The 24,791-nt window shown below is 45.1% G+C and overlaps 1 protein-coding gene across 2 annotated transcripts in view; it reads left to right on the top strand.

The window, feature by feature from the left end:
- reep3b (receptor accessory protein 3b) overlaps nt 1-24,791 on the top strand; it is a 118,810-nt gene that overhangs the window by 70,495 nt on the left and 23,524 nt on the right. The window lies entirely within an intron of this gene.

The raw sequence follows: 24,791 nt of genomic DNA, 5'->3' as shown, positions 1-24,791 counted from the left end.
CCAGGGCACAGGGTGGAGAGGTTGCTCTCCATCTCAACAGGATCCGTCTTCGGGCAATCAACGAGGCGAAGGCTACAACATCTGCCTCCGTACCCGTTCCAACCCCGGCTGGTTCGACACCCCGAATATGGCCTTCCGAGGGTCCGGGTCCAGTTTCACATGCACCACTTTAGAGATTACCCTAAAAACCTCCTTCCAGTCATCCTCCAGCTTTGGACAGGACCAAAACATATGAACGTGATTTGCGCCCCCGCCCCCCCCAAAGCGTTCACACGCATCTTCTACCCCCTCAAAGAGCCGGCTCATCCTCGCCCTTGAGGTGTGCTCTATATGCCACCTTCAGTTGTATCAGCCCCAACCTCGTGCATGAGGTGGAGGCGTTCACTCTCCGGAGCACCTCACACCAGAACCCCTCCTCCATACCCTCTCCCATCTCTTCCTCCCACTTTGCTTTGATCCCTTCCAGTGGTGCCTTCTCCTCTTCCAAAATAGCCTTGTAAACCCCCGACATTACCACCTTCTCCAGTCCCCCTGTCAGCATCTCCTCCAGCAATGTGGAGGTCGGCACCACCAGGAAGCTCTATCTCCTTCCTGGCAAAATCTCGAACCTGCATGTATCAAAACATTTCCCCCTGCTCCAGCCCATACTTCGCTCCCAGCTCCTTCAATCCTGCAAACCGACCCTCAAGAAACAAATCTTTCAGTGTCTTAATCCCCTTCTCCTCCCGTTTCTGAAAATTTCCATTGCACTTCCCTGGCTCAAATCTGTGGTTCCCCTGAATCGGCCTTTCCCTTGACCCTGCCCCCAACCCGAGGTGTTGGCGAAACTGCCTTCAAATTTTCAATGAAGCTATTATTACCGGACTCCGAGTATTTCCCCAGGGCCATCGGGTGAGGCGCTGTTGCTAGCGCCTTCAATCCTGACCCCGACACAAACTCTCCTCCATTCTGACCCACTGGGAATCAACCCCTCTGACCCAGCTCCACACCTTCTCCACATTCGCCGCCCAGTAATAATACATCAGGTTCGGAAGACCCAAACCCCCTGCCTGCCTTCCCTTCTGTAGCAGAACCTTACTAACTCTGGCCACCTTCCTTCCCCATGTGAACGAGGTAATCATTTCCTCAATCTCTCTTTTAACTAAAATAAAAAAAATAATGTCTTTGGCAGGAAAATCGTCAGGCATTGGAAAATAAATAGAAATTGCGGCAACACTTTCATTTTAACCACCTGTACCCGACCTGCTTGTGACAGCGGGAGACCATCACACCTTGCCAGATCTGTTTTCACTCCCCCGAAATGTTGTACTGACCGAGGCCCCCCCCCCCAGTCCTGGGAAATTTGCACCTCCTGGTATCTAAAGTGAGTTCCTGCCCTACGGCATGTCCCACCCCCGGCCGAGACATCGCAAAATACTCACTCTTGTCTAGATTTAATTTGTACCCTGAGAAAGAACCAAACCCCCAAAGCAGCTCCAATATTCCCGCTATTGACACACACGGTTCCGACCGTATAGCGACAAGTCATCGGCATATATGCTCTTACCCCGCCCCCCCTTCCCCCCACCTCGGCACTATCCCTTTCCATACCCCCCGAACTTCTTAATGCGATGGCCAACGACTCAATCGCGAGTGAAAACAGCAGAGGGTGCCTAGGACATCCCTGCCTAGTCCCACGATGAAGAGAAAAGTATCTCGAGCTGATGTTATTTATGCGGACACTCGCCCTCGGCTCCTTGTATAGTAGCTTTACCTAGTCCACAAATCTTGATCCAATCCTAAACCGCTCCAGAACTGCCATCAAGTACCCCCATTCTACCCAGTCAAACGCTTTCTCGTCATCCAATGCCACATCCACCTCTGTTTACTTCCCCTCCGCCGGTGCCATAAACCACATTCAGTACTCTCCTAACGAAATTCGAAAAGAGCTGCCTCCCTCTCTCAAACCCCATCTGATCTTCACTTATCACCTTCGGGAGGCACTCCTCCAGCCTACCTGCTAGAACCTTCGCCAATGCTTTTGCACCCACTTTTAAAAGTAATATGGGCCTATACGACCCGTACTCCTTCGGATCCTTATCTTAACAGGGAAATCGATGCCTGCCCCAAGGTTTGCGGCAACACCCCCTTCCCTGTCGCCTCCTCAAACATCCCCACCCTCAGGGGTGCCAGCTTATCCTTGAATTTTTTATAATATTCCACCGGAAACGCATCCGGCCCTGCCACCTGCATCCTCCCAATCGCATCTTTTATCCCTTGGTCCACTATTGCTCCTTCTAATGTAATCCTGTCCCCCTCCCCTAACCTCGGATACTCCAGCCCATCTAGAAATTCCTGCATATCCCAGTCTCCCCCCAGGTGGCTCTGACCTGTACAACCTCTCATAGAATTCCTCAAAGATCTTCAAAAATCAGATTCAAAGCCACCACCAACTTCCCTGGCCTGTCCTGCACCTGAACAATTTACCTTGCCGCTGCCTCCCTCCGTAGCTGACCCGCTAACATACCTTCTCTCCATGCTCATAAACTGCACCCCTTGCTTGCTTCAGTTGGAGCGCCGCCTTCCTGGTAGATAGTCGGTCAAAGCTCGCCTGTAGTTCTTTCCTCTTTTCCAACTTTGCTGGGTCCCCATCTTCTGCATACCTCCTATCTATATCCAGCATCTCATCTATTACCCTCTGCCGCTCCAACCTCTCCTCTTTGTCCACCCTGGTCTTAAACGAGATCACCTCACCCCTCACCACCGCTTTTAGAGCCTCCCAGACAACTGCCTTCGACACCTCGCCCATACAGTTGAAACTGGCATATTCCTCAATTACTTTTTCAATCTTGGTCCAGCAAAGCCTTCCCCACCACAAAAAAGTCGATCCGTGAATATATCTTATGGACCGCCGAGAAAAACGAGTACTCCCAGTCTCTTGGGTGCAGAAACCTCCAAGGGTCCGCCCCTCCCATTTCCACCATTAGCCCAGCCAACGCCTTCAACCCCCCCCCCCCCCCCCCCCCCCCCCCCCCCCCCCCCCCCCCCCCCCCCCCCCCCCCCCCCCTTCCGGATGGGACCAGCGAGCACAGCCGTGACCTGTCCAACCTTGGCTCCTGCACCAAGTTCCATTCTCTCTTTCTCTCTCTCTCTCTCCTCTCCTCTCTTCCCCCCCCCCCCCCCCCCCCCCCCCAACCACCATCAGTTCATGTGTGTCCAAGTCAGAGATGGCCCCAAACATCTTCACAAATCCCACATTGTCCCAATTGGGACCATGTACACTTAGCAGCGCCACTAACCTCCCCTCCAGTGCCCCTGTCCAATCACATATCTATCCCCTGATCTGCAACCACATTTTCCACCTGGAACCGTACTCTTTTGCTGACCACTACCCCTCGAGCCCTTCCACCAAATCCAGGATGGAACAGGTGACTAACCCAGCCTTTTTTATGTCCATCACCCTCAAGTGAGTCTCCTGCAGCATTGTTACATCGGCTTTCAAACTTTGAAGATGCGCAAGCACTCGTGACTGCACCTCCTAACCCCCTCGCATTCCATATGACTATCCTAACTGGGGGGTCTCTCACCCCCCACCTCCCCCTTATCCACCATCATCGGGCCCTGCTCCCTGCCCCTCCCGCACTTCCTCTCGAAAAAGCGTACTGGGGGTTTCTCGAACAAAGAGTCACAGTCTTGGGATGAGAGATTTGACCATTTCGGACTGAGATGAGGAGAAATTTCTTCAGCAGAGGATGGTGAACCGTTGAAATTCTTTACCACAGAAGGCTGTGGATGTCACGTCACTGAATATATTTAGGAAATAAACCAATTTCTAGATTTAAAGGCATCAAGGGGTACGGGGAGAGAGCGGGAGTATGGCAGTGAGGCAGAGAATCAGCTGTGATGGATTGAGTGGTGTAACAGGCTTGAATGCCCTACTCCTATTTTCCATGTTTCTATTAAGATGGAATGTGAAATACTAAATGTGCCCTTAGTTTGTTTTTAGTATTCTGCAAAGTGGGAGGAAAAAAATGATTGAGCATTTATAGTTGTGAATATATGTTTATGGTTGGGCCACATATCTATTTGGTGATATTGATGTGATGTATCATGATTCTGTCTTCATGTCCAGTTCTTTTTCAAAAATCATAGTTATTGACTAAAATTATTTTTTCAACCACATAATTGGTTTAGGTAGAAGCCTGAATGTACTGTTGGAATTAGCGTTGTGATTAGTACGTAACGTGCTATCCATGGGTGTGTACAGTTAATTTCCTTGGAGCAAAAGACTTGCTGGAGCAACAAGTCCTTAATCATTGTGATTCATGCAGGTAATTGGTGTCTCCTTGTAAACAACTCACCCAGCAATTCTTTGTATTGAACCAAACCGCATTATCAAAACGGTAAGGCCATGCCTTTATCTCCCCCTGCTTGAATTCTGGGAATATGCTTGTGTAACTTTGGTTGCAAACTTTTCGTGTATTGCCAGGCTGTCTGTACATTTTGATGTACAGTATTGGGAACATCTGAAAGTACAGTTAGACACTACATTTACAAGTGCTTCAGGTAATGTTGAGCTACATGTGCTCTCAGTAATTAGGGTAGCACGGTGACATAGTGGTTAGCACTGCTGCATCACAGCGCCAGGGACCCGGGTTTGATTCTCACCTTTGGTGACTGTGTGGAGTTTGCTCATTCTCCCGTGTCTCTGAGTTTCCTCTAGGTGCTCCGGTTTCCTGCCACAGTGCAAAGATGTGCAGCTTGGGTGGATTGGCCATGCTAACTGTTAGAATCTAAAGGTTAGACAAAGCTGTTGAGGGGTGGGCCTCAATGGGCCAAGTGGCCTCCTCCTGCACTGTAAGAATTTGATTCTATGTATCTATGAATTGGTGAGCTCTGTCAACATGAAGCTCATTTGCATCACTGTAGATTCCGACACTGGTGAAACTGCCTGAGGATCTCCTTGTGACCTGCCGTGAAGTAATTGTAAAATGTGGACATGGCTGCACATTTGTGCACAAGACCTCTGAACAGCAATGAGAGAAATCATTAATTGAACCACTTTTGTGACGTTCATTGAAAGAAATATTGAGCACGACACTGGGGAATTTCCTTTTTGTATCTTCAATTAGTGCCATTGGATCTTTACACACTACATACATCAGCATATTCCGCCCTTTTTTTTTGGTGTGCGTGTACCTGTTTTAAGTTTATTCTGCTTAGTCCTACATGCATAGCATCTTAAAGCAGCCAGCTTGTGTATGCTTGCACTTTTGCATTGCTGTGCAGTTGTGCTTGAAGCGAACCCTCAGAGCTGGATTTTGCATCTAATGTCTAATCCAAAACTGGCCATCAGTTCTCCTGCAGTACTGCATTGGAGTGTCACCCGAGAGCACATGTTCAAGCTCTGCAGTGGAACTGAATCAAAGATCACCTGATGCGGGTCAGTCCTCTCACTGATGCATGGCTGACAGCATGTATAAACGTACAGCTTGACTGCCAGTTTGTGTGTTTCAACAAACCAAGCTGAGTTTAATTCATCGAGATTGAAAAATGGATGAGTTTACCAACTCTTCGGGTTTATTACCTTGTTTTGGCCAAATGGCCATTTGGTCGAAACAAGACAAACACCTTGCTAGATGTACCTCCAAATTTTTCTAAGTCTTCCTTTCTCCTGAGATGTATGAAATTGTCTCTTGAGTCCACTTGTACCATCAACTTGTGCGAAAGAAACTCCTTCTGGGATGAAGAATTTCTGCTGTTTGACAGATCTCTGACATTCGAATTTTGGAATTCTGCCATTCTAAATATGTTGTCGACGTTTCCTCTAAGGCCAACAGGGCTGAACAATTGGAAGTCCTAATATCAGAAAGTGGGAAAATGGCGCAGAAACAGTGAGCATGGCAGTGACAGAATCCGTGAGGATGTACTCCTCCAAGCACCAGTTCTGTTTCTCCAAAGTTTGTTGCTCCTGCATTCTTCAGTTTCCCCTCTTCTACTTTTGTTGCTTCTGTGGAGTCAGAATCTATGATTGGAGGAGCAATCTATGAGCAGGAGGGTGTGAAGCTGAGATTGATGGAACTGGCACAGTTCTGGCTGGTCCCACTGCTGCCATTTTCTTTGATCAGATGCTTGACTTGTGTAACCCTGAAGAGAAGCTGAATTAAAAATAAGTAAGAGACACCTGAAAACCCAGAGTTGGGACTTGGAGAGTGACCTTGCCTGCCGCCGACTCCCAAAAAGCCTAGAGAAGAGGGTCTTGGCCTGGAAAATCCCCACAAGTAATGAGGCTCGGACCATTGGCCCATCTCTCAGTTTAAGGGGATCCTATGTACAGCCTTTTGAACTTCGGGCTATGACCGGCCTGGTGATATTTTGACATGAGGAATGATGTACTATTAGGGAATATGGCGACCCTCAATCCCAAAGTACTACATCAGACTGAATGTGTTGATTCTTGACTGCAGTTTCACTGGATCTGTTCGGATCAATCGAGGTCAATATATTCAGCAAAGATAAATAATTGAAGCTGGGAATTTTCTGACTCATGTGACTGATGGATAGGTTGTTAGACCTTCAGGATCTTTACTCCTTTCAAGTAAATAAACGTTTGATGGTGGGTGGGTCGGCAATGACAGATGAGAAGCGATATGATCAATTGTGCTGTAACTCATCTGTTGCTTACTTCGATCAACTGCCATAAATCTGTCTGGTCTCTGTCTCATTGTATCAGGTGGTTGGGATTTGAGATTAATCTGATCTTTGTTTCCTTTTGTAAATTGGGAATTGTATTTAGAATCCAAATTTGAGATAAAATACTAAGGACGATTGGGTAGCCTGAACTTGTAACTTTGTCTGAATCACTGGGACTGAATTATATTATACTCCTAGATGACGAACAGATAAGTTTCAAGATTCTAGCTCATGGGTGGTTATACCCTGCTGCTTTACTGATGCTTCCCTGCCTATGATGTACATAATCCAGTAAGGCTGTCGTTGGAATATAAGGTGCCCTCTTTCCCCACGGTCCCTTTCCCCATGCGTGTCGCACGGGTGCCCCCCCCCTTCCCTCCCACCAACACCCACATGGGCTCCTTCCCTCCCTCCAACACCCACCCGGGTGCACTCCCTCCAGCACCCACCTGGTTGCCCCCCCCCCACCCCTCGAATAATTTTTTTACGACTTTGTGATGCCGTGACTTTGCTGCTTTGTGCTATAACATTTACAAATTTTCTGACTTTTCCACCGCTCTCACCCCTGACTGCTGGTGTTGTATCTCCTCATCAAAAGTCGTTGTACATCAAGTACAATTAACTCATCCAAATGCAGTCGTTCTTTAGGACGATTTTCCTTAAATCTTCAAAGCTTTATTCTGGGCAGGAAAAGGCCATACTATTTCCCCTGACTGTAGACCATACCCTTTTTTAAAAAAAAAAAAAAATCTCTATTCCCTATTCACAGCAATAAATAATGTGCATGGATTATCTGTTTATCCTTCAGCTTTAAATTGATTGGTTCACAGCCTCCACTAAAGAAAATTATTTGAGCTTTTATCATCTTGATGTTCAGTCACTCTTGTCTTTCACTTGTGCTCTGCTCACAATTTGATTGTACTTGAATAAACCTTTGGTAGAGTCTGACCAGCATCTTTCTCACACAAAACAGACTTGGTTCAATCCCTCTTCTAATGCAGCCTCTTAAGATCCCAGTGGGGATTGACAAACCAAAAGAACTAAATGTACTGAATGGACTCTTTCCATAACCCCCCATCTCCACGCATACGCACACCATGCATACTTATGTTAATGAAATATGAATTAACATGTGAATAGTGTTTCAAATAAAGAGTTATGTTTCTCTTTAAATAGCTGATACCACAAAACTATGTTTAACAAAACTACAAGCATTTTTATCACTCCCTCCACACAGCCACCACATGCAATTCAAAGGTTCTCTAACTTGATCTTCAGAATGTGTAGAATCTCCCGCTTTTTCACCAAATCAATAGAGCCCTTGAGCCACGTTAGTGCATTTGTATTCCACCTAAGATCCCAGGTTAATGCCGAGAAGGCTGACCGACATTTCTGAATCCCCTCAACCGGTCAAGTCAGTCCTATGCAGAGTTCCTTTTTAAACCAAGAATAACCGGTTCACAATCTGGGGCCTCATATCAGCTCTCTGCTCTTTAATATGCTTGAGCTATTAGCACTTAGTTTTGGATTGAGTCCCTTTTAGCGTCCTTATACATTGCTTCCCCAAGAGCTCCTGGAATTCTGTTTTTCTTTCTGCTGCCACATGCAAATCTGACCTTGTATGTATGAATTTTGATCCTCTTTGTATTTGTCAGCTACCTAGTCTCTGTATTTTAGCATTCCTCCTGTTCTGTTTCCAGGTCATCAGTATGCTTAAAAACTATAGTTTGTTCCTAAGGCCACTCTTAAATGTTTTTGTTCAAACATTTTTTTAAACAAACCATTAAGATTCCCCAGGTATTTTCCAGTAATTACTTATTTTCCTTAGTGTTACTGCTTCTTGGGCAAAGGTTGTTACACTTGAGTGGGTTTCTGTTTGATTTTCTCTCCCTGTGACAACCGGAGCACATGCATGTCTGAGTTGAGCTATTTATCTCGACTGTTCTGTTTATTTTGAATAAAGGTACATTTCAAAACATAACAGTCTTGTAAAGTTCAACGTTCATGATGAGGCCAATTCCTTATTGCTATTTTTTCCTGCAAATAAACCTCGAGTTGAACATGAGATTTTTCTGCTCTAAGACCAGCTCACCGTTGCAATTAACATTTTGTTCCATCACTTCATTTAATACAGTTGGCACGGCAGCACAGTGGTTAGCACAGTTGCTTCACAGCTCTAGGGACCCAGGTTCGATTCCCGGCTTGGGTCACTGTCTGTGCGGAGTCTGCACGTTCTCCCCGTGGCTGCGGGGTTTCTTCCGGGTGCTCCGGTTTCCTCCCACAGTCCAAAGATGTGTAGGTTAGGTGGATTGACTGTGCTAAATTGCCCTAAGGTGGGGTTACTGGGTTACAGGATAGGTGGAGGTGTGTGCTTGGGTAGGGTGCTCTTTCCAAGGGCCCGTGCAGACTCGATGGGCCAAATGGCCGCCTCCTGTAAATTCTATGAAATCAATGAAAATACAACACTTAAGTGAGGTTTTTTTCTGTCAATGATTTTTACCAGATTGTGGGAAAGGAGCAGTGAAGTGCGACTAATTGAAGGTCTTTTTCAAAGAGCTGGCCCATGAATGATGGGCTGAGTTGCTTCCTCCTGTGCTGTAACCTTCTGTTTTGGCTGTCCATTAACTAGCCTACTGTGGCTTCCATTTTCAGTGGTTTGTTCTACTGCTGAAGAGAAATCCATCTTATTAAATAAGTAATTGAAGTCTAAATCTATTTCAGCCCAGTCGTCATTTCAGTTAATTGGTGTTTGAAACATCTTTTGCCAGAAGGTTGATTACATTACTTTTTACGACACTCAGTGCTGTTTCCCCCTAACTATTAGTAATGTTTTCAATTCCTTAGAAATAGCGGTGCAAATTTCTTGAAAGGGGGGGGGGGGGGGAGGAGTGAGTAGGGTGTTTGTTTCTGTCAGCAAGATGTTCATTTGTATGCCTTTAATTCTTGGAGGAATCTGGTATCAGCAGGCAAATTGAAGGGTTTTCCATTCAACACTCCAAACCTTTTCAATTTTCTTTTTTTTTTAAACAACAGCTGAACAGGTGATATTTGCAAGCAATGTTGTATCAGTTTTGACATGCTTGTGGCAGAATGCACACATTCAGGTCCTATAATCTCGTCTGACATTTCACATACTTGGATGTGTTGTACTGTTGAAAGTACTCTTATTTTCCCTCATCTGCCTGCAAAAGATCCTCCACTATTACAAGAGCAGAGATTTCTCCCAGTGGCTTGGCAACATTTATCCCACAATTTAAAAGATTAATAATAATCTTTACTGTCACAAGTAGGCTTACATTAAAACTGCAATGAAGTTACTGTTAAAAGCCCCTAGTCGCCACATCCCAGCGCATGTTTAGGTACACGGAGGGAGAATTCAGACTGCCCAAATTACCTAACAGTACGTCTTTTGGGACTTGAGGGAGGAAACTGGAGCACCCGGAGGCAACCCACGCAGACACAGGGAGAACATGCAGACTCTGCACAGTCAGTGACCCAAGCCAGGAATCGAACCTAGGACCCTGGTGTCCTGAAGCAACCGTGCTAGCTATTGTGCTGCCTATCAACTATCCAAAAGCAGAATATTGCGAGTGCTGGAAATCTGAAAGACATACCAAATGCTGGAAATACTCAGCAGGTCTACAGCATCTCTGAAGAATATTTTAGATTAACTGTGCATTTACTTCAGTTAGTGTTTAGAGGACCACATATGTACAGGTTTGCTGCTTTGTTTGCCTATAAAACAGGAACAGTTCAAAAGTTGATCTGCCATTTTTCCCTCTGCAGTTATTATAGTCTCGAGCGTGAAGCAATTTTGCAGGTCGGCTGAAAGAAAGCTCTGTATTGTTCCAAACACACAACTTGTGGAAAATAACTTTCAATGAAAACTGAAACCTGTATGTTGCTGAAACCTGTATGTTGCATAAATGCCCACAAATCATGGAAACATAGAATTTACACTGCAGAAGGAAGCCATTCGGCCCATGTCTGAGCACCCCACTCAAGCCCACCCTTCTACCCTATCCCCGTAACCCGACCCAACCTTTTAGACATTAAGGGACAATTTAGCATGGCCAATCCACCTTAGCTTCACATCTTTGGACTGTGGGAGGAAACTGAAGCACTCTGAGGAAACCCCCAACCCACGCAGACAGTACAAACGCCACAGAGGCCGGAATTGAACCCGGGTCCCTGGAGCTGCCACTGTACTCTGCCATAATACTATTTTTGCCAGAGGGACTTTGGTCTCAGGATGGGTTCTCTGACATGCACTTGAGTTGGGTGGTGTGCTCTCACACCTCATATTGACTGTATGGGGGTGGGAACGGCTGAGAGATGGGAGGGAGGCATGTGTCCTTTTCATTGCAGGGAGATGGTGTATCATGGGCAGCTGGTGGGGGTGGAGAGGAGGTGACGGATCCTCATTGAGAAACAAAACAGATTTTTGTGGATGGCTTTGTCAAGAGACTATTTCCATTTGTTTTTAAAGAGAGGAAACAAAGGTATCTTGGCTTTGAATACCTTTCAGGGCCTTGGAATCTCTATCCCCAAATCGTCCCATTACCTAACCTGAATTTTTTTGTGCTGGGATTGTAGTTTGTTACATCTCTGTGCTGGCCTCTGATTTTACATTGGATCCTTGTAGGTGTAGGAATGCCCGGTAGTGAGGGTTCCTGCTTCCTTTTATTATGAGTGTCCAAAGGGGAGATGGACAAAAGTTCAGTCCTTTAAATAGCCCAGCAGGATCTCCGAATTGACCAAATTTCTTTTCATTTGTTGTGGAAGGACAGGTTTGCCCTGGAGTTGTGGTTGACACTGACAAAATCCCCAAGGGCTCTCTTGTGCTTCCCTGGCCCAAAGTCCAAGATGAATGGTTAGCTTTACAGCACTCTCAACTGCTATTTTTAATAACAAATCCCAAAGCACCGTAGTAACCTAGTCAAGGGCAATTAGGGAAGGGCAATAAATGCTGGCCTAGCCAATAATGCCCACATCCTCTGAATGAATAAAAAGAAAAGTTAGGAACACTTAAGTGTTCCAATGCCAGATTTATTTTCATTGAGTATTGCCCCATTTCGAGTAAGTGGACAAATAGCTGCATTCAAGTAACAGACTTTAATTTCTAATTTCAGTGTTAGTTGACCTATTGTAACTTGGGGATTATGTAAAACAGAAAGCAGGCTTTCTGTCACAGGCCTTTTCCATAGACTATGACACAAAGAAGCAAACAAATTGTTCTGCATTTGGTTAGTAGGAAATATCCTGGTGTGGATTTTTTTTCCATTACTGTGTGTCATTGAAAAAGATGAAACCAAAGAGTGCTGGAAGGCATACAGTCAGATCATAATTATCAGTGAGACAGGCCAGGCTGAACATTTGGGGACTGTCCAGTCTTTCTTCCTAACTCTAACCTCTGACATGAGGATCAGACTAAGGCTTTGTTTTTCCACTACCTCCAGCATTTCAATGTTTCCCTTGTTTCCTTGGACCCGAGCTGGATGCAGTATTCATGATGTAATTTGATCCAAATAGCACTTTGCAGTTGAATATTATTTTCTCTGTCTTGGATTCAACTATTTTGGTTGGCCATGTAATTCCACATCCGATTAACTTTGATTGCTGCTTTGCATTGTTTGAACATGTTTTAACATTGAATCCTCTGAGTCATTTAGATGTCTGTGGCTGTTTCAGTCATTTATGGAGTATGAATGTTGTCTGTGTTTCCTTCCTTCCTTTCTATGCAGTACTGTACTCGTTTCCATTAAATTTAGGGTACTTTTGGATAGGGGTGAGGGTTAAGGTGCTAAACTTGGGAAAGGCAAATTACGATAACATTAGACAGGGATTGAAGAATTTGGATTGGGTGTGGCTGTTGGAGGGTAAATCAACTTCGGACATGTGGGACTCTTTCAAGCAACAGTTGATTAGGATTCGGGAAAGTCATGTTCCTGAGAGAACAAAGAATAAGTATGGGAAGTTTAGGGAGCCTTGGATAATGAGGGACATTGTGAACCTCGTCAAAAAGGAGGCTTTTGTACGGTCTGAAGGGGGGGAACAGTCAAAACCTTTTGAGGAGTATAAAGAACGTAGGAAGATTCTTAAACGAGAAATTAGGAGGGCTAGGAGGGTTCAAGAAACGTCCTTGGCAAGTAAGATTAAGGTGAATCCCAAAGCTTTTTATTCATATGTAATAAGCAAGAGGGTGGCCAGGAAAAGGATTGGACCACTTAAGGACAGTGGGAGGAATCTATATGTTGAGCCAGAGGAAATGGGCGAGTTACTAAATGAGTACTTTGCATCAGTGTTCACCAAAGAAAAGGACTTTGTGGAAGATGATTCTTGGGAAGGGTGTGTGGATCATCTGGGTCATGTTGACATCAAAGACGAGGAGGTATTGGGTTTTAAAAGACATTAAGGTAGATGCGTCTTCTGGGCCAGGTGGGATTTGCCCCAGAATACTGAGGGAGGCAAGGGAGGAAATTGCTGGGGCCTTGATTGACATCTTTGTATCCTCATTGGCTACAGACGATTGACGAATAGCTAATGTGGTACAGCTGTTCAAAGAAGGTTCAGGGATAATCCAAGTGTAGCCAGTTAAAATGACTAACTCCCGATTTAGAATGGCTAACCCCAATTTAAAATGGCGAACGGAAAAGGCTGCTGGGAAAATCAGCCAACAGGACCAAAACAAGCGGCTACAGGTAGACTGTTCACCTCTGGGAAGGCCAGACAAGATCGATACCTGTAGCCATCAGCACAACAAAACACCAGCCATCTGAATACTAATGAGCAATCCCCAGGAACAATGTGCAACAATTTAGACACACAAAGCCAACCCAGACTCTTCGGCGCCAAAGCCAACCCAGACTCTTCGGCGCCAACAGGAGCCTACACAAAGGGAGGTGAACGATCACCCCAAGACCGCCCATCGATCAAGGAATCGCTCCAGCATTGGAGAATATCAAACCAAGTGATTGGGACAAAGTCCAATCACTTGAAACCAGGTACAGGGTCCGCCCCGAAAGGCGGGAAGCCCCTGGGGACTATAAGAATAGAGTCCAAGTTCAAATCGACCCTTCTGCACCCTCCTGCGACCCTTCTGCAACAGCCGCTCAAATCGTAAGTCTTACTTCAACGCTCGCTACGAGATAGGCGCTCCTAGCTATCGATCTGTACCAGCTTCGAATCCCGCAGGCTCAGAACCCAAACGAAAGGCCATTTGTTTCCCTGACCTGGTGGGCCAGTTCCAAGTTAAGTATAGGCCTGTTAGTTGTAAGAAGTAGCTTAGACGTAGAATTTGTACATGAGTAGTGATTACTGTGTATAATAAATGTATTTTGATTTAAATCTTACTAAGCGGTGTGTTGGATTATTGATCATTACTCGGACTTGAACCACGTGGCGGTATCAGAAAGATACCTGGCGACTCGTGAGCAAAGGTGAAAGGTGATAGAACAGAGCAATTAAACTAAGGCTAAAGTTAGCAGCAACACAAGAAACTATAGGCCGGTGAGCCTCACGTCGGTAAATTATCGGTGAGAATTCTCGGACAGGATTTATACCCATTTGGAAATAAATGGATTCATTGGCGATAGACAGCATGTTTTTCTGAAGGGGAGGTCGTACCTCACTAACTTGATCGAGTTTTTTTAGGAGGTGACAAAGATGATTGATAAGGGGAGGGGGGTAAAGCCTTTGACCAGGTGTCTGATGGCAGACTGGTACAAAAGGCGAAGTCACACGGGATTAAAGATGAGGTGACAAGATGGATACAGAACTGGCTCGGTCACAGATGGCAAAGGTGTTGCCAATTCGCACCGGAGACACCAATAATGTTGCTCTTTTTAACTGGATACTGATATGACTATTATTAATGATATTGCTTTTCAGAGTCGCCATATATCAGATGATACCACCACAAGGTTTAACCGGATATCAATCAAAGACCCAACAACCAGTTAGTTAGTTCAAGTTCAATGATAGTTTATTTACACACAAGAATTACTTCGACATGCAACATTAAACATTACAAGCTAAATTACACCTAACACTACAACAATCTGTTTTTAACTTCAGGCACCCGGCTTTATGCAGCGGAACAAGGCCTTTGTTTGGATCTTGTGGTTGGGTCTGAAGAAGTGACTTCGTTTCTGCTGGGCTCATCCGTCTGGTAGCGATCGTTGGTCTTGAACTTGCTTCTGGTCGTGATGCTGCAATTGGTTTTAGGCGTAGGCCGGGCCAAGAGAGTGCCGGTGCGTCGGGGCCAAAAGAGATCGAACACATGGCAGTGTCTCTTTTCATCCTTCGGGGGTTTTGTGCTCTTTTGGGTGGTCCTTGGCTTCGGACCCAATAATTCGGCAGGCTTCGATTACTGCCTTCGATTTTAGCCAATAAAGGGGCGGATGCCTTGATGGCTGGGCGTGTCCTGAGCGGTCATTGACCTTGGCTGTTTGGGCTTCCTGGGTGAAGGGAGTGGCGCCGATGAATCTGTATCTGATACCGGGGTACAAGTCTTTTGTTCTGGGGAAATGGGCCATTAGAATGCAAATCGGCTGGGGGTTTCGATAGTGTCTGGTTATCTCGTGGCCAATATACACTTAAGCTCTGAGTTTGTCTGGATCCTGCATTGGCCATACATCCCTTTGTCAGTGGCCATGTTTCCCTTTGTACGTGGCCATCCCAGATGGCTACAAAGGGTAGCAGTAGAAGGGTGTTTTTCTGAATGGAAGGTTGTGACGAGTGGTGTTCCACAGGAATCGGTGCTGGGACGTTTGTTTGTAGTCTACATAAACGATTTGGGGGAATATGTAACTGGTCTGATTAAGTTTGAGGATGATGCCAAGGTTGGTGGAGTGGCAGACAGTGTTGAAGATTGTCCGATATAGAGCAGGAGAGAGGTTGGTGACTTGGGCAGAGAAATGGCAAATTATGTTTAATCTGGACAAATGTGAGGTAATGCATTTAGGTAGGTCTAACATCGAGAGGAAATATACAGTAAATGGCAAAACTCTTAGAAATATAGAAAGCCAGAGAGATCTGGGCGTGCAGGTCCACAGATCTTTGAAAGTGGCAACACAAGTAGACAAGGTAGTCAAGAAAGCATATGGAATACTTGCCTTCATTGGATGGGGCATAGAGTATGAAACTGGCAAGTCATGCTACAGTTGTATAGAACCTTGGTAAGGCCGCACTTGGAATATTGTGCACAATTCTGGTCGTTACACTACCAGAAGGATTTTTCCATAGAAAATTTTTATTATCCATAGAATTTACAGTGCAGAAGGAGGCCATTTGGCCCATCGAGTCTGCACCGGCTCTTGGAAAGAGCACCCTACCCAAGGTCAACACCTCCACCCTATCCCCATAACCCAGTAATCCCACGCAACACTAAGGGCAATTTTGGACACTAAGGACAATTTACCATGGCCAATCCACCTAACTTTGGAGAGGGAGGGTGCAGAGGAGGTTTACCTTGATGTTGCTTGGTCTGGAAGGTGTTAGCTATGTGGAGAGGCTGAGTAGAGGTTGAGGGGCGACCTGATTGAGGTCTACAAAATTATGAGGCATGGATAGAGTGGATGGATAGGCACTCTTTCCCAGTGTGGAGGAGTCAGTCACTAGGGGGCATAGATTTTAGGTCCGTGGCCTGTGGGACAAAGCTTAGAGGAGATGTGCGAGGGAGGTTTTTTAAACAAGAGGGTGGTGAGTGCCTGGAACACAGTGCGAGGGGAGATTGTGGAAGCAGATATATTAACGGTGTTCAAAAGACATCTCGACAAATGCATGGATCGGATGGGTATAGAGGGGTACGGCACAAGGAGCCGGTTTAGCACAGGGCTAAATCGTTGGCTTTGAAAGCAGACCAAGGCAGGCCAGCAGCAGGGTTCAATTCCTGTACCAGTCTCCCCGAACAGGCGCCAGAATGTGGCGACTAGGGACTTTTCACAGTAATTTAATTTGAAGCCTACTTGTGACAAAAAGCAATTTTCATTTCATTTCATTTCAAGGAAGTGCTGAGGGTTTTGGCCAAGAATGGTATCATGACCGGTACAGGCTTGGAGGGCCTGTTCCTGTGCTGTTTTGTTCTTTGTTCTTATCTGTTGCTCTGCCCATTTGAATGGCTGCATAAAGTGAGTAGCACAGCATATCTAACCAGGTTGCAGATGGGATGTAGTTCCCCTGCCAATCAGGCTGGAGACTGCACGACAGCTGAATTTAATTAACATCCTTTTGTGTGGAACTTTCACAAAAACCTTCTGCAGATTGGAATGCATTCCATCATGGGTCGGAGTACAAGCCAACCGAGTTGTTATTTCCCAGGAGAAACTGACTGTTAGTCTGGTGGGAGCTTTCCCCTTTTAAATCCGCGGTGAACCTAACTTCATCAAAATTTGTAGCACTCTTCCTTCTGAGAAGGTTGTGGGCTCAAGCTTCCATCCAGAGACTTTGAATGTAACCGTCTGGCACTACAATATGGTATTAGAGGCTCCAATGTTTTGAATGAGATGTTAAATTGAGGAGCCGTCTCCCTGCTTGGATGGATGTAAAGGATCCCATGGCAGCATTCGAGAGCTGGGGTGTTGTCTGGCCCAATCCTTGTTCCTCAAACAGAAGCACAAAAACAGAGTTTATGGCAACTTATCCCATGGATCTTTATGGAATCTTAATGTGCACAAATTGGTCACTGCGCTTTACTTCTTTGCGACTACATTTCAAAAGTACTTCATTGGGTGTGAAATGCTTTGGAATGTGAGTAATTTTCTACATAACTTGATTTGTTATTGTTATGCACATAATCCTCATGTTTAGGCTTTCCAGTACTTTCTGGAATTGAAGTAAGATTAATAAGTTAATTCTGCATTAGCTGCCATGCCTGTTTTGTACTTTCCAGTCATGAGAAAGGAACACATCGCATGTTTGTGTTGAGACACCTGGGACAAATAATGGTAGTAGAGCATTGCTTTCATTGAGGAAGGATCTTTTGTGCTAAAATGAGGGGGCAATAATTTTAGTTGCACTTGAATCGGTGCTCAAAACTCCAACCTCAGGGAAGGGAATATCAAATTGCAAAACCAATACAAAGTTTGAGCTTTTGGATGGAAGTGATCTCTGAAACGATGGTGTTATTTGAGGATATCATTTTGATGTTGAAACTACTTGAAAGAAACAGCTTTGTGCCCACAATTTGCAAGATGGCAAGTTCTTGTTTGCCTGTATTTTCAGGGCAAGAGGAGCAGGGATCGGGCTTTCTTGCAAGTGAATAAGTACTTTGAACTTTTAAGAGACTTCGCAGAAAGTTGTAAGATGTGTACAACACATCACATGCTGAGTGCCTCATTGTGGGAGTGGCAATAGCTAAATCCTGACATGGGGATGTGTGTGAACCTGAGCAGCTGAATGGAAGGGAATGGCATAATAATCCTATTCATTTATATGTTTAATTGATTGTGGTCGAGCCACAGACTCCAGTGATATTTATCCACTTGCATATTTCTACTGTCGTCAAAGTTTTAAGTAAACCATTAATAATTTGTAGCATAATGTATTGTTATTGGTTTGATTTTTCCAGCACAATTCAAGCTAACTTGTCGTCAACTCTAGTTTACATGTCAGATGTGAAATCGGGGTTTGGGAGGGAGTGCACAATCACACCTGGAGTCTCCTAGCAACTTGGTTGAATTTTATGCATGTGATTTGTATTCGGTAGCTATCCTTCACTTATTGAATTTTGCTGGAGAAATAATTCTGCTGCGTGCTGTTACTTTGCTCGAGAGTTCAAAGGCTGCCAAGTCCTGCCCTGACTTCAACTTGCTCACTGATGTACTGGGGTCAATATTCTGTTTGAAAATTAAATTAGTCCCAATCCTGATATCTTGGATGTAGTCAACTGCCTGGACACCTGACAGACAGAGGTCGCCCCCTTCTCATTCTGGTGGCAGGGTGGCAACCCAGCAATTTTGAGCACATGGGTTTAATCAAGGATGCAATGTTGTTATGCTCTCATCAGTGCAACCAACGGGCTAGAGGGTGGAGAGTGTGCAATCTATCCGAAGTTGGGAGCATCTAGTGTTCCTAAAGTGTAACTCTCAGGCTGAACCCACATGGGTTGGCTTCAGTGCAGCCACAATCAATGATCAGGGATGTCTCGCCCTGATCAAGGTAGGTGAGAACCCAGTGCATCAAGAGAAGTGTAGGGTAAAGTGCTGACTCCCCCCAGTTCGCTCTACAATACAATTGAAAGCCAGACATAGACAAGCTAATGCAGAACCTGGAGTGTTGCGGCACGCGGACCAGACCCCAACTTATATTTGGAACAGGGGGGGGGGGGGGGGGCGACCCCAACAATTTTAAAATGTGTAAACTCTGAGGGAAGGCGACTTCACTCCAGGAATGATTCCACCAACACCCAAGGGTTCTTTTATATTTAAACAAACTTTATTGTGAACACCGGATTAACCCCATTAATATACAAGGAAAAAAGACAGCATTACAATTAACAGTTACAGTCTTTGAACTTACTTTCCCATCAACTTCTGAACTTTTAATTCAGCAAAATCCACACATACAGGTCAAATGCCACTTATTAATACAGTTAACACTGTGGCTTACAGATTTATTCACAACACGTCCTTGGGAAAGAAGCTTTCAGAAGTCAGTCTGGGAAATGCATCTCCTTTCCTCAGAACCCAGAGCAGAACTCCAAAAACGAAACTTGAAACAACAGACACAGGGCAGGACTGAAAATGAAACGTAAAACCGATCCAGCCCCTCACATGAGTGACATCACTGCCTGCCGAGCCATTAACCCCCTAATCACAGCTTTAGCAGACCTAAGATATCTGAACCTAAGTTTATAAAAAAAAAAAAATATATATATATATATATATATATATATATATATATAATACCATTATTTCATTGACTAGCAGAGCGGACGAATGGCAGATTTCCGATCTGACATTTGATGGTCTTATGGGATGTGGGAGTTGCTGGTTGCCCAGCATTTGTTGCCCATATCTAATTGCCTTTGAAGGTGGTGGTGAGCTGCTGCAGTCCATGTGATGTAGGTGCACCCACAGTGCTGTTACGGAGGGAATTCCACGATCTTGACTCGGTGATGGTGAAGAAATGGCGATTATATTTCCAAGTCAGGCTGGTTAGTGGCTTGGGGGGGGGGGGGGGGGGGGAGAAATTTGTAGGTGGTGGTGTTCCCATGTTCCTGCTGCCCTTGTCTTTCAAGGTGCTGGTGGTCGTGAGTTTGGGAGGTGCTGCCTGAGTAGCTGTACAGATTTCCTGCAGTGCATTGTGTAGGTGGGGCTATTGCGGAAACAAAACCAGAAACAAAGAGCTGGTGTGGGATCACATCAGCGCAAGAGCGGCTCCCTGGGAGGGAACCAAATCCTGAGGCAGTGGCTGGCTCCTGGGAGACAATCCTAGGGCTGCGGGGTACCCCACTGCATGTTTCTTGTCCTAATGGGAGAGGGAGACTGTGAGCAGAGTGAAGGCTGTGAAGTGGGAGGGATCCAGAGCCCATTTGCCAAGGTGACTGGGGAGGGGATGTTTCTCTATAATAAATTGTATGTCCTCAGTGGCTGACCTTTCCCTCCCTCTCTGACAGGATATGGCTGATACTCTTGCTTTGATAATGCACTGCATTATATTGTTGCTGCTCTCAATATTAATAACCCACCTTTCTGTGATTGTTTGGTGAATATTGAAAAGGGGGAAAAATAATGTCCCTGATTGAGTGGGTGGGTGGGGTGGTTCTGGAATTAGGGGTGGGGAAGGGGCCCAGAAACGGTAGGAGCACCAGGCAGGGCCCATGATTACTCTGGCTGACCCTGGTGGAATCAATTTACATCACTTAAGCTTCATATCCGCTGCACAACAGCCCCAGCCAGTCTACTGTTTTTGATGTTTTAAAACTTCCCGAGAATTGTTCTTCACTTTCTAATGTTTTGAGTATGTGGAACATTGTACAAATAAGTAACATCAAGCACGCAGCAGGACTGTTGGAATCCGTAAAAGGATGGGTTAATATTTTGGGTTTAATCCTTTGTCCCATATTAAACATATGCAAGTATTTTGTGCCAGTTGGGAGAAAAAAGCACCCTCTTTAAGATAGGGAATTACAGAAAGGCCTTGTGGTAGGATTTTGCTGGCTGTACAAGCTTGACATGTGGGAGGCTTTCAAATGTCAGTTGAAAGGAATTCAGGACCGGCATGTCCCTGTGCAGAAGAAGGATAAATATGGCAAATTTCGGGAACATTGGATAACGAGAGATATTGTAGGCCTTGTCAAAAAGAAAAATGAGGCATTTGTCAGGTCTAGAAGGCTGGGAGCAGACGGAGCCTGTGTGGAATATAAGGCAAGTAGGAAGGAACTTGAGCAAGGAGTCAGGAGGGCTAAAAGGGGTCACAAAAAGTCATTGGCAAATAGGGTTAAGGAAATCCCAAGGCTTTTACACGTACATAAAAAGCAAGAAGATAGCCAGGGAAAGGGTTGACCCACTGAAGGACAGGCAAGGGAATCTGTGTGTGGAGCCAGAGGAAATGGGCGAGGTACTAAATGAATGCTTTGCATCAGCATTCACCAAAAAGAAGGAATTGGTGGATGTTGAGTCTGGAGAAGGGTGTGTAGATAGCCTGGGTCACATTGAGATCCAAAAAGACGAGGTGTTGGGCATCTTGAAAAATATTAAGGTAGATAGGTCCCCAGGGCCTATTGGGATCTACCCCAGAATACTGAAGGAGGCTAGAGAGGAAATTGCTGAGGCGTTGACAGAAATCTTTGGATCCTCGCTGTCTTCAGGTGATGTCCCGGAGGACTGGAGAATAGCCAATATTGTTCCTTTGTTTAAGAAGAGTAGCAAGGATAATCCAGGGAACTACAGGCCGGTGAGTCTTACGTCAGTGGTAGGGAAATTATTGGAGCGAATTCTTAGAGACAGGATCTACTCCCATTTGGAAGCAAATGGATGTATTAGTGAGAGGCAGCATGGTTTTGTGAAGGGGAGGTCGTGTCTCACTAACTTGATAGAGTTTTTCGAGGAGGTCATAAAGGTGATTGATGCAGGTAGGGCAGTGAATGTTGTCTATATGGACTTCAGTAAGGCCTTTGACAAGGTCCCTCATGGTAGAGTAGTACAAAAGGTGAAGTCACACGGGATCAGGGGTGAAAAAGTGGATACAAAACCGGCTAGGTCATAGAAGGCAGAGAGTAGCAATGGAAGGATGCTTGTCTAATTGGAGGGCTGTGACTAGTGGTGTTCCACAGGGATCAGTGCTGGGACCTTTGCTGTTCGTAGTATATATAAATAATTTGGAGGAAAATGTAACTGGTCTGATTAGTAAGTTTGCAGACGACACAGAGGTTGGTGGAATTGCGGATAGCGATGAGGACTGTCAGAGGATACAGCAGGATTTAGATTGTTTGGAGACTTGGGCGGAGAGATGGCAGATGGAGTTTAATCCGGACAAATGTGAGGTAATGCATTTTGGAAGGTCTAATGCAGGTAGGGAATATACAGTGAATGGTAGAACCCTCAAGAGTATTGAAAGTCAAAGAGATCTAGGAGTACAGGTCCACAGGTCATTGAAAGGGGCAACACAGGTGGAGAAGGTAGTCAAGAAAGTATACGGCATGCTTGCCTTCATTGGCCGGGGCATTGAGTATAAGAATTGGCACGTCATGTTGCAGCTGTATAGAATCTTAGTTAGGCCACACTTGGAGTATAGTGTTCAATTCTGGTCGCCACACTACCAGAAGGATGTGGAGGCTTTAGAGAGGGTGCAGAAGATATTTACCAGGATGTTGCCTGGTATGGAGGGTATTAGCTATGAGGAGCGGTTGAATAAACTCAGTTTGTTCTCACTGGAACGAAGGAGGTTGAGGGGAGACCTGATCGAGGTGTACAAAATTATGAGGGGCATAGACAGAGTGGCTAGTCAGAGGCTTTTTCCCAGGGTAGAGGGATCAATTACTGGGGGGGCATAGGTTTGTCATGTGAGAGTACCTTTTAAGAAATTAGTGTTTAAGAAATGTACCTTTAAGAAATGGAGCTGCTCAAGTTACTGGAGTGATGTCAGAGTGTGGGTGGAGCTGAGCGCCACTTCTTTTTTTAGTTTCAGTTTGAGAAAGAGCTTGGGTGTGTCTGTGAGCTGCACTGCTGTTGATCTCTGCCATGAAAGACTATCTAGGGTTTGTTCTATGCTGTAGTGTTCTATGTTCTGTGGATCATTTGGTGAACTCCGAATTGTATAAAAGGTCTCAGTATTAAATATAAATCTAATGTGCTCCTGTTTGAAGGTTTGTTAAGTCTTTTGGATGGTAAAAGGACAGCATACAAATTACTTGGTGTTGTATTCTTTGGGGGGTGTATTTGATTTACTGGTTGCTAAGATGTTCACTGTTTGTTTTAGAAAGGTTAACTTGAATTCATAGAATAAACATTGTTTTGTTTTAAAAACCACTGGTCCATTTTCTGCTGTACCATACCTGTAGACTATGCCATGTGCTCCCCAAACCACAATCCATTAAAAGTTGTGGGTCAGATGAACTCCATGATATACTTTGGGGTTCTCTAAACCCTGGCCCATAACAGGTTTAAGGTGCGAGGGGTAAGGTTTAGAGGGGATGTACGAGGCAAGTTTTCTACAGAGGGTAGTGGGTGCCTGGAACTCTCTGCCGGAGGAGGTGGTGGAAGCAGGGACGATAGTGACATTTAAGGAGCATCTGACAAATACATGAATAGGATGGGAATAAAGTGATACGGACCCAGGAAGTGTAGAAGATTTTAGTTTAAACAGGCAGCATGGTCGGCACAGGCTTGGAGGGCCGAAGGGCCTGTTCCTGTGTTGTACGTTTCTTTGTTCTTGCATGTATTGTTTTCCTGGCTCCTGGGAGCTAGTGGCACAACTCAGCACCAAATAGGCACTGGTGTCGAACCATACTGTTACGACAATAGCAGCATGAGAGAAACAGATGGTCAAGTTCATGGAAAGGTCATCAATTAAAGCTGAACGTTGCTTGTCCCAGCAGCAATTTTGACGTGGCATGCGTGCATTTTCTTTCTTTTGCTTGAGCTTAAAATAACCCCTTAATTGCTAAGAGGGATTGAATTGAGTGCCATCGCAGAACTTCTAAGAAACAAGACTGAAATTCAAAGGTCAAGTGATAGATTTGAAGATGTTATGGTACATAGCAGCAATGATCTTGTATAGATGTATGTGTATTTTGGAAAGGGTGTACATTGCAGCTCTGTTTCCATGATAATGACAGATAAGTGTTTGCTTTTCTCTGTACTTATTTAAAAGTGTTGCTTGGTATTGAGCTGTGAATTGGAATGTACCTTAAACATGGTCCCAGATCTGTATGCAGTTTGCCAGGATGTTAAGTTGTGACTTCATATTGAATTGTACATATTTATGTAATGTGTTTAAGTGTGCTGAGGAAGGGCAGCATGCGGCGCAGTGGATAGCACTGGGACTGCAGCGCTGAGGACCCGGGTTCGAATCCCAGTCCTGGGTCACTGTCCGTGTCGAGTTTGCACATTCTCCCCATGTCTGCGTGGGTTTCACCCCCACAACTCAAAGATGTGCAGGTTAGGTGGATTGACCATGCTAAATTGTCCCTTAATTGGGAAAAAAAATAAATAATTGGGTACTCTAAATTTATTAAAATTAAATCCATCACATCTGCACATTATTTTACAGCTTGGTGAGCTGGGTGTCATGAGCGACATGTATGCTATTCTGACAGTTATGTGGCACAAATAGTGGATCGATAGATTCCTTCTTGCTATTGTCTATGGCTTTCTCTCTTTCCACCCTATGCTGCCATCCTTGATTTAATGGGAAACTGATGAAACCAGACACCAGGAGCCTCCAGTAACAACTTTATCTCGACTCACCCACTTTCCAGTCTCTCTGGGTTCTGCTCAGTGCTTGCCTCACCATTTCCGTTGAGTTGTAACACATGCCATGTGGAGCACCATCAACAATTTTTTCCCCCTCCACCCTGCTGTCCCCCATCCCAAACCAGGGCTTTTTCAAAGGTCGTAATTTGGTTCAGCAACTTGTCTTTGCTCTTCCTCGCTGATTTAAAGTGACCAGTTTGA

Source organism: Scyliorhinus torazame, chromosome 16 (genome assembly GCF_047496885.1).
Source record: "Scyliorhinus torazame isolate Kashiwa2021f chromosome 16, sScyTor2.1, whole genome shotgun sequence".
Classification (NCBI taxonomy): domain Eukaryota; kingdom Metazoa; phylum Chordata; class Chondrichthyes; order Carcharhiniformes; family Scyliorhinidae; genus Scyliorhinus; species Scyliorhinus torazame.
This window is presented reverse-complemented; position numbering and strand designations above follow the sequence as displayed.